The 11115-nt window shown below is 43.3% G+C and overlaps 1 long non-coding RNA gene across 3 annotated transcripts; it reads left to right on the forward strand.

Annotated features, from left to right (window-relative positions):
* Nucleotides 1-3550: 3550 nt before the first annotated feature.
* On the forward strand, nucleotides 3551-9759 carry LOC113943886. Of its 3 annotated transcripts, XR_003526488.1 has the most exons (5): nucleotides 3551-3861; nucleotides 4343-4374; nucleotides 5312-5371; nucleotides 8406-8492; nucleotides 8541-9759. It is a non-coding gene; the product is annotated as an uncharacterized LOC113943886 (long non-coding RNA). The 3 variants fall into 3 exon arrangements; XR_003526487.1 differs by lacking the exon at nucleotides 4343-4374; XR_003526489.1 differs by lacking the exons at nucleotides 3551-3861; nucleotides 4343-4374 and adding an exon at nucleotides 4649-4668 and having other exon boundaries at nucleotides 8541-8652.
* Nucleotides 9760-11115: the final 1356 nt, after the last annotated feature.

The following is an 11115-nucleotide window of genomic DNA, read 5'->3' on the forward strand; positions in this document are numbered from 1 at the left end:
TAAGGCAGAAGGTCTGGTTCCCATATTTTACACGCATCTATATTTTATCTGTGGCCATGCTTTGCACCCTAATTATATGGTATTGGAAGCATCCATTTGTCCTGTTTCTTTCCAGTGAAAACCACTTTTTTTTTCCAACTGACCTCACGGCTAAAAGAAATAGGAGTAAGAATAAAAAGTGACAGCTCAAGTGAAGTCTGGACACGACAGAGGCAAAAGGAAAGCATTTTAGTGAAGTGATGGAGATCAGGTCATCTCCCATCTGCTGTACCATACTTAATTATACATCTGCATAGCAGCAATCACTTTCCTCTGTCTCATCTCCTGCCCCTTTCTCTTCATGTAAGCTTCATTGCTAAAATAGGTGGATACATAGATGAAATGACGTGACACTCTTATCCCAGCTGGGGGGAACATGACACAAGCGCATGCTAGCACTCTCTGTGACTTTTGTGTTTGGCACCAGTCACAGTGTCAGGGCTCCTCCCAGCCTTCAAGTATCCAGGGACTGATGTATTGTAATGGCATCCAGATCCTCCACTGGTATAGTTGTCATCAGCCTTCTGACAGCAGATATATTTAAGTGCAAAACTCCTGAGAATCTGGCAGAGCATGCGTATCCTGGGCTACTCAGTTTTGGGAGTCTCACCGATCCCACTCTGAGGTCAGGACAAGCACTTGTTAATTTTTAACTCACAGCAAATGTATTCTTGCAGATATTAGATTAATTCACTACTGAGCAAAAGGCCAGCACTGTAGTACTTAAATGTCATTTATGCCTTATCTGAAGATTTTAATGGGACTTATTTGGTATATGATCTTGGCCTGGCCTTGGCACGAGGGCTATTTTCACCCGAAATGAACTACTGAGGGGCTGACAACATCCTTTGGAAGACAACCAGCAAGAAGTCATTACTCTTGGGATAGCTGTGAACTCTAGGAGAGTTAGAGAAATATTTCCTTCTTAGGCAGAAAGCAGTGTCATATAAAGAAACAAACACAAGCCCTGGGCTTATTGGCAAACTACAAAAGCAAGAGTAACTGTAAAATGTTTACTTACACTCAATAAGCAACATCTTCATAGTTCTGAATAATGTTAATGTCTGCTCCTTTTTTATAGTTTAAATTATTTTCACAAACCATAAAGTCAAGATGACAAAATTGTCTATCCTGTAGAGCATATCTATTTATAGAATGGATGTGTCCCGTACTAAGAAGAATCATAGAATCATTTAGGTTGTAGAAAGATCATCTAGTCCAACCGTTAACCCAGCACCACCAAGACCACCACTAAACCATGTCCCACATCTACACATCTTCTAAATACCTCCAGGGATGGTGATTCAACCACTTCCTTGGGCAGACTGTTCCAATGCTTGACAACCCTTTCAGTGAAGAAATTTTTCCTAAGATCCAATTTAAACCTGCCCTGTTGATATTTGAGTCCATTTCCTCTTGTCCTATCACTTGTTACAGGGGAGAAGAGACTGACCCCACCCGGCTACAACCTCCTTTCAGGTAGCTGTAGAGAGTGACGAGTCTCCTTTCCTTCAGACTAAACAACCCCAGCTCCCTCAGATGCTCCTTATGGGACTTAATCTCCAGACCCTTTACCAGCTCCATTGCCCTTTTCTGGACACGCTCCAGCACCTCAATGTCTTTCTTGTAGTAGGGGCCGAGAAATGGACACAGTACTTGAGGCCTCACCAGTGCCGAGTACAAGGGGATGATCACTGCCCTGGTCCTGCTGGCTGCGCTGTTCCTGATACAGGCAGGATGCCATTGGCCTTCTTGGCCACCTGGGCACACTGCTGGTTCATGTTCAGCTGCTGTCAACCAGCACCCCAGGTCCTTTTCTGATGGGCTGCTTTCCAGCCATTCTGCTCCCAGTCTGTATCTCTGCATGGGGTGGTTGTGACCCAAGAGCAGGACCCAGCACTTCACCTTGTTGAACCTCATACAACTGGCTTCAGACCATCAATCCAACCTGTGCAGATCCCTCTGTAGAGCCTTCCTACCATCCTACAGTCCCACCCAGCTTGGAGTCATCTGCAAACAGACTTGAGGGGGCACTCGATTCCCCTGTTCAGATAATTGATAAAGGTATTAAACAAGACTGGCCCCAATATGGAGACCTGGGGAACACCACTTGTGACTGGCTGCCAACCGGATTTAATTCCATTCACCACCATTCTCTGGGCCCAGCCATCCAGCCAATCTTCTACCCAGCACAGAGTGCACCTGTCCAAGCCATGGGCTGCCAGCTTCTCCGGGAGAATGCAGTGGGAGGTATTCAAAGGCTTTGCTAAAGTCTAGGCAGACATCATCCACAGCCTTTCTCTCATTCACTAAGTGGGTCACCTTGTCATAGAAGGAGATCAGGTTGCTCAAGCAGAACCAACCTTTCACGAACCCCTGTTGACTGAGCCTGATCTTCTGGTTGTCCCCTGGTTGTGCTGTATATGCTGTGTGATGGCACTCAGGACGATCTGCTTCATGACCTTCCCCAGCACTGAAGTCAGGCTGACAGACCTGTAGTTCCCTGTATCCTCCTTCTGACCCTTCTTGTAGATGGGCATCACATATGATAACTTAAAGTCAGCTAGGACCTCCCCAGTTAACCAGGACAGCTGGTAAATGACTGAAAGTGGCTCCATGAGCTTTTCCCCCAGCTCCCTGATTACTCTTGGATGGATTCCATCTGGCCCCACAGACTTGTGCATGTCTAAGTGGTGTAGCTGGTCACTGACCATTTCCCATTGGATTATTAGGCCTTCATTCTGCTCCCTTTTCCTATCTTCCAGCTCAGGGCTGGGTACCCACAGAACAACTGGTCTTACTATTAAAGACTGTGGCAGAGAAGGCATTAAGTACCTCATGACTACCTCTCAAGGGTCAGACAGGATCCTAAACAGGCCGAAGTCTGCCCTGGGAAGTTCAAGGAAGCAGTTCTACTGACTCCCCTCTTTACTTCTCTGAGAATCAAAATCTCAATCATTTCATGATAGCTCTGCCCAAGGTGGCCTCCAACCATCACATCACCAGTGGGACACCTTCCCTAGTGTGTTCCCCCACCAGGGGGAACAATTGTGATCACTGTGTCAGGAAGTTGCCCTCCATACGCTCCAGAAGCCTCTAAGACTGATTCCCCTCTGCAGTGTTGTATTTCTAGCAGACATCTGGTAAACTGAAGTCCCCTATGAGAACCAGGGCTAGTGATTAGCAGACTTCACCCAGCTGCTTATAGAATATTTCATCTGCCTCTTAATCCTGGTTGGGTGGTCTGTAACAGACTCACACCATGATACCTGCCTTGTTGGCTTTCCCCTGATACTTGCCCATAAACACTCAACCCTAACGTCTCTATCATTAAGCTCTAGGCAATCAAACCACTCCCTAACATACAGGGCTACCCCACCACCTCTCCTTCTTGCCTATCCCTTCTGAAGAGTTTACAGGCAACACTCCAGTGGTGCGAATCATCCCACCCTGTTGTCATGATGGCATTTACGTCATAGATTCACCACAGCTTCTACCTCCTCCTGTTAATTGCCTGTGTTGTGTGCATTGGTGTAGATGCACTTCAGATGGGCTATTGATCCCGCCACCTTTTTGAGGGGTGATACCTTAATTCCTACATGACCGTTCTCAGGTACTCCCACCATTTCTAACTCACCAATAACCCTTGCATCTTTGCTGCCTTTAAAAGGAAAATTTATTATCTGAGTGTTTTTTAACTGTGTTCTCCAGTCCTGTGCACTTGATTGTCATAATCTAGAGCCATACCAGTCTCTGGGTAGCAGGTTTTTAGCAATTCAGAAGATTTATGTGTCTGTTGCTGAGCTGAATGCCATTCTTTGAGTAAGCACTGAAACTTTCTTTTGAGAAGTGAGGGAGGAGGAGGAAAGATTAAAGTAGATCATGTGCTTCTTACATAAAATTTGAGGAGCTGATGAAAAGCAATTTGATTAAAATATGATTGAAAGGATGTTATGTGGCATGCCTGAGACTGATTTTTTTGCATGACAGAGGTGTATGGGGGAGGAGAGGAAAGTTTGGTTGTTGATATTTCTGTTGGTTTTTTAAGGATATTAATACCTAATCTTGCAAGCTGCCCTGCAGGCAAGCCTTGTGAGACTGACTGGTAGGGTACTGCTACAGTGACAGAGTCCCTTTGCAGCAGTTGGTTAAGACCGCACTGAATTTGCATCCTTGGTTGAGAATGCTTGTAGTCAATTAGAAACCTGGTTCTCCCTTACATTAGGGCTGCTCTACATCACCCTGGGAATATAAAATGTATTTTAAGTGAATGTAAGTGTAACTTATAACCCTTATAAAGCAGCTTTGCATCTTACAGCAGTTTAAAGCTTTGGGGTAAGTGAGAATCTGGATTTCCAATGTATAAATTATGGTCAGTCTGACTGAAAATTAATTGAAGATTTTTATATTTCGTAATGTTATCACTAAGCTAACTTGAATAAGTTATTTACATCTAATTCAATATTGGAATTGTATTCATTAGAGCTCCTTAAACTGTATGTTAATATCCAGGTTTCAGTGTTTTGCTTTGTAAATATTTGGGATTTTTACAAACATACATTCAGAGATCATGTTGTTCTGTCCTTTTTTTCCATTCCAAAGTTCCTAGGAAAAGACATAGCACAGGAGGTCAGTATGGAAAACACTTTCTTTCCATTGTTTCTTTTCATATTCACTATGCTTCTTTAAATAATACATCACAAGACACTTTATATTTTGAGTGGTTTTGGCAACTAAATTAAAGTTTTCAGTGTTTGTTCCTTGAATATCAACTTATTGTGATTAATTATCTCACTCTTAGCACCAGTTATGGTCTGTTACCACTGAGCCCTCAGCTGGCATTGATGGCACTTGAATAAATCATTTACTCCAGGATGTGTTCCATGTATGTTACTTTTAAAGTGGCAGGGATTTAATCTATACTGTTTTCTGACCATAAAGGCAGCAAAAAAAAAATAAAAAAATCATGGTATCTTTATGAAAACAAATAAGACTTACTCTTGCAAAAGCAATTACACACATTCCTCTTTGTTCCTGTGTCTCTGTCAACAGCATTGCTCCCGAAAAAGGAGGCAGAAAAGCATCCTGGGTATTAAACATACTGAGTATCATGTCTTCAGGATCTCTTCAGCTGCTTTTGCCACTAGTAGTTTTTCATAACACACCAGAGTTAAGTTAGCTTTATATTAGCTACTTATAATACAAAATGAACATGTATCTTGTTATTTTGCTGTTCCCATTTCTTTCAAATATTGTTCCTTTCTCTCAACAGGCATTTGTCTGTCATGATTGATGTTTGTCATGATGTACTGCACAAACATCTTTAAAAACAGTGAGCTTTCTTTCTATTCCTTTCTTAATTTATATTTTCTAGAAGATTTTAATATTCACTGGGATAACATCTTAAAGCCCTTTGCAAAATATGTATTCTGTAGTCTCCCACTAAAAGCAATGTCTAATTAACAACCAAAGTCTGCAGAATGAACTCTCTGGGAGCAAATGACTAATTCTTGATAGGAGGACTGTGGTTTTATGTTGTTGCCAGCATCTTGAGAACAGTTCTATGCTGGAAGCTGCTCCCAAGGGTCCTGTGCAGGGCTAAGGGTTGGACTCGACGATCCTTGTGCGTCCCTTCCAATACAGCATATTCTGTGATTCTTTCAGTTTCACGAAATACTGGCATAGGCAGAGCAGAGGAGGTAGCTGCTCCTCGTCACTCCGCAGAGGCGCGGGGACGTGCACACCAGTAGGGGGAGATGAGGGGATGTCTTTCCACTTCTGGGAATCTTGGCACTGTTGCCTGCCTTCAGATACATCTATTTCTTCTATAGTAAGGCATTTTCACTGCACAAACTTGCAGTGCTTAATTAAAGCTATAATTTTAAACACACTTAGGCAAATCAGTGCAGTGTTCTACTGGATACTTAAGTTGAGTTAAACTTGTTGCTTGCACCAGAAAATTTTATAGAGACAAGCTATTCCTGCAGATCGAGTTTTAAGTCGATGCACATTTAACCACACTGTTGGGCTCTGCCTGGGCTACTGGCCCTGCAGCTGGATGCAATAGGGCAACTGGGACTGTGGCCCAGCTGTGCAGGAGCTAAAGCTTGGCCAATTTCCTCTAATAGCAGATGTGTCAGGCAACTCCACCAGTTGCTCTTGGCAGTCTGCAGTGCCATTTGGCTGTAGTTTTGCTTCTGACTCTCTTGCCTTTCATTCTTGTTTGCTTAGTCTTGATTCCTGGTTCCTGCTCCCTTTGTGTTATGCTCCTATACCTCACCTTGTCCCAGCCCTGACTTGACTTATAACAAGGACTCTTTGGTTTTCAAACTTCTGGCTCTATGACTTTCTGACTATCCTTTTCCGTTTGGGATGATTCCTTCCATCTCTGCTGTCTTGATTTATTCTTATGCTGGCTTCACTCTCTTTGTATCCAAACTTAATTCTAACCTGGTCTTCACCTTTAGACTTACTGGAGTAGTCTGATGAAAGTATGTGCCTCTTAAGAAATCTGAAACTGCAGTGGAAGAAACTTGATTAGCTTGCTTCTCAGCAGTATTGAAATGGGGACAGATGTGGAAGTCCCTTGTAAGATTCCTCTTGAATCTGCATGCTGTCAGGGATTACAAGCATGACTTGTGGATCACTTTTGCACCAGAGGCTTAATCTGAATGCAAATATTCATTTGCAACCTTAGATGACCACAGTTATGCTTCTTTGGTATTGAAACCTGTTGTAAGCAGGCCAGTTTTGGCAGGGGGTATAACCATTTCCAGGGCTCAAGGTTATTTTCTCTCACTTGTGTTCTTTTCTTCTACTATTTGTTGACTTTTCAAATATCAGTCAAGCTCCGTATAACTGTTCATGGCACCAGTTGTTACTGTTTTCCATGTTGATTCAGCATCTCAGAGTTTTAGCTAACCTGCTTTCCATCTCCTGTATTACGGATGCCATTGCTTGCATTTTATTGCAACACAATTCATTTTGGTATCACCACTTCCATGACTCTCTGCAGAATTATCTATTTTGCTTTGCTTTCTGAACAAGGCACAGTATCGTTAACAGTGTGTATAAATTCTGGTGAAAGCTTCAGAACCAAACCCAGAACCTGTATAATTAGCCAAACCAAAAGCCCAACAGCTGTATGCTGGTGGAACACATGTGAAGCTCCAAAGAGGCTGATGATGCAACAGGCTAAGTGCCTGCAATGGACACATGAAGACCACATGTGAGGAAAGGAGAGGATACATTTAGTGATGGATTATATGTCTGTGTTTTGCCATCTGAACTTTATGTCTCTTTACAAACATAGCCAGAAAACACATGGATAATACAAAGAATTGTTACTTGCTCCAGGCCCTTTATCTATCTCCCTCTTGTGTACTGAGGCAGAATAAGAGTGAGAAACCATTTGTCAAAAAAATCCTCAGTCAGAGCCCATTGATAGTGATCTAAATTGCTATATGGTCCTTTCTATAGGCTCTCTACAATGGGGTGAATTTCCTCTCTTGGATAAGATGGAACCAAATGACATGTGGAGTACTGATAAATTATACTGGCTTTCCAAGGCTAGTATACAGCTCTTGGTATCAAATTTATTTTAGTCAAATGTAGACGAGTCTAGTTCTTTTGAAAATTTTATGTGCTTGTAGTCTGTGTTGTGACTGTGAGTTGTAACAGGACATTGATTCCACTCTGGAGCATCTCCCAAAAACACACTGTCAACATAGACTAGTACATAGTGGTTTTAATCTTGTAGACAACTATGTTATAGAGAATATGGCCTAGGCAATAGACCCAGACACACGGATGTCGAGAATCCCCAGTAATTTTTACATTGAGGGGAAGTAAACTGAAACAACTACAAAGTTCTCTTAAAAGAAAAATCAGGAAAATCATCTGTTAAGGCAGCACCATTATCCAGACTAACCTCCCTGCACATATTTTCCATCCAGCCATCACAGTACTCCGTAATTCCCCCTTACTTCCAAGATACTGTCAAACTTACATTTATTACATGTGAAGCCACAACTTCCAGAGGCTAAAACTAATGCATGAAGAACAGATCCCTGTAGCTAGAACAGTTTTTCTCTAATAATAATGATTAAAATTTTAAACACTATCTCTTACAATCAATACTTTAAAATACTATCTTAATTCGTTAAGTCAGTGTGCAAAAGCATGATTACATTTCTAGACAATAATCTTCACCTTGCTGCTGAAATAGAGTCAAGACAACTTGATTGCTAATTTTTCATGGGACTTACAGCAGTTTGGAATCCATTAGTCTGCATGTCTTTATGAAAGTCTGGCTTAAAATTATTGGCTTCTCATTGTATGGGCATTTATTCCTTCTTCCACTTCAGCTGGATGCTGCTGCTTTCCAGAGCTGCTTAAAAGAATTGTCATGTCTCAGCTAAAATGGAAAAGAATTGCTCATCTGAGGCAAAGAGGTGGGTACTGACTTATTCCAGACTTGAAAAAAATTTTTTCTCCCCCAGCTCTCACAGAGCTTGTCTTCAAAATCGGTAATCAGAAGTGACTGCTCTTCAGGAGATCAGAGCTTCCAGTGTATCATGCTGGGCTTCTATTCTACCAGAGGATGAAATGACTAACGATGCTACTAGGAATTAGTGATGCAAGAGGTCATGCGTGTTAGAATTTTCGCAGAATCCACTGACTGTGTTCTTTTCATTCAAAGATATGATCTCCATGGTCTCCTCCCACTATTAAATGAGAAAAAGGAATCTAATAGGACTCAGATCCCATGAAAAAGAAATCCCTCCATGATACAGGAGTGTGGGAAAAGATGAAGGACCACTTGTGTAGTTAGATTTAAAGGACAGATTTAAGTCATAAGGAATGGTTATACTACTGTTACTACTAACAGACTTCTGAAACACAGAATATTTCTAGTGTGTTACCATTAACAGAGAACAAAGACAGTCTTTAGTAATTTCTTCCTCTCTTCCTTTCCCTTCCTCATAACAAGGATAAGGATTTTGCTCCTGAAACAAGTCATGGGGTAAAGACTGCACCACACCATGACAGAGTAGTCATGAGGTCTTATAACTGATCTGAATCTTGGCTGTGTCATACCTTGAAGAAGTGGCATGATACAAGGTATTTAGCAGTGGTAGTGACCTTTGTCTTATGAAAGCTTACCTGAAAACTCCTAAAGAAGAAATGACCTGAAATGGGGGTTCTACCTTGGAAAGGAAGACTAAATGCATTCAATGGATGAATAATCAAGACCCTCCACAAGATAAAGTGAAAGAACTTTACCTAGCCTAGATGGCATATTATAACTGAAAACTAGAAGCAAAGGAAAACTGTTAAAAAAAAAAAAAGTCCTATATAGCTTTCAGAATTAATACAGACATGCTGGAGTTATGAGACTGGATGTCCTTATATAAGAAGCAACAATGACAACACTTTCTTGTTAAAAAATCAAAGCTGAAGTCTTGTTCTCTGACTAATGGGGGAGCAAGTGTAAACTGGAGAGACCCAATCTCTCTTACTGCAGCCTATCAAGCCGAATCCAGATGACTCACGCAAACAGCCTGCAGTCACAGAAGAATGGATCCAAACTGGTTGTCCATGTCTCATGAAGCTGTGGCCCACAAGGTGTAGGCAATACTGGACATACTGCATTCCTAACATTGCTTCTCCTTCTGTGTCCAAGCATCGAGTGCCGCTAAGCAGCACTTCCCAGCAGTGGGGATGAAGATGGAGGTTTTTCTTCTCTCCGCATTCTTCTGTGCACTTGGTGCTTCAAGAAGTATGCCTAACATATGGGGAGGTTTCTGCATACTTGTCATGGGCTTCAGGGTTTTTCTGGGTATACATAAAATACCCTTGTTTGAGCACTAGCTCTGTTTCATATTCCTGTGTTACCACTGAGATAGGAATCTCAGTGGCAACTTTATTACCCAGCTAGTTTGTGCTCCTGGGATGATAAGAGGATGGTCACAGCACAAGGAGCTCACCATGGTTGTTGGAACACACTGAGAACTCATGCTGTTGTACTGAGTATCAGTCACACACAGTGTCTTCCCATGTACAGTGAAAATACCACAGACAGCCAACAAAATGTCCCCTAAAAATGTCAGGCAAATCAAAGCAGAGAATATGTGTCATAACTGCCATCTTATTTTCTTTGTGGCTTTCTGAAGCAATAGTATCTGCAAAGCAAGCAACTTGTACATCAGCCTGGAGGAAAATGGGAAGGCGGTTTAGGTGTCTGTTGATTCTTGGCTCACATACACAGAAGTTATTCAACAACAAATCTGTAAACATCCCTCTTCAAGAATAGGTGTGCCCTATTTTCGTCTTTAATTAAAACTCACAGTGTTATACTAAACCGGAACAGCTTAGCCTTATTCTGGAAATTAGTCATGAAATTAGTCAGGAATAGCTCCTCCTGAACAACTACATGTATAAACAAGCCCTAAACAATATTTATGTTGTCTGGAACCATGGGGGACACTGTCACAGATGCAAATTACTTTCCAATCCTATAAGAAGAAAGATGAAGAGTTGTTGTCTTCCAACCGGGGGCGGCGAACATTTCTCACCCATGTTTGACCATTGTGTTTGCCCTTGCAGGACAATTTAAGGAGGCGGTGGTGGCGGACGGGCCCCAGCAGAAAGGCCGAGCTCTGCCCCGTTCGCCGAGCTGGCCTGCGCCAGGTGCGCCGGGCGAGATACCGAGCTGGGGGAGATGGGTGCGCTTCTCCTCCATCCGAGCCTCTTCCCCGGGGGATACATCAGCAACCCCTCGGCTGAAGGATGTTATCTAAGAAAGATTCCTCTCCGTCGCAGGCCAGCCCTGGCTGCGCGCGTGCCTGTACCTGCGTGACAGCGCTCCGGGGACGCCCCACCCCGGGGCGGGCACCCTCCGGGGGCAGGTGGGACCCGCGCGGGGCGGGGGGGCCCTGCCCTCAGGCGCGGCCCCGGGCGCGGTTCCCCGGGGAGCGGCCGCCGCCGCCGACAAGAGGCGCCCCCCTCCCAGCCCCCGCGGGCACGCGCGTGCGGCCCCGCTCCCCGCGGGATGCGCGGTCCCGCCGCTGGGTT

The sequence above is a fragment of the Corapipo altera genome, unplaced genomic scaffold (assembly GCF_003945725.1).
Source record: "Corapipo altera isolate COAL_440 unplaced genomic scaffold, ASM394572v1 22b, whole genome shotgun sequence".
In the NCBI taxonomy this organism is placed as follows: Eukaryota; Metazoa; Chordata; class Aves; order Passeriformes; family Pipridae; genus Corapipo; species Corapipo altera.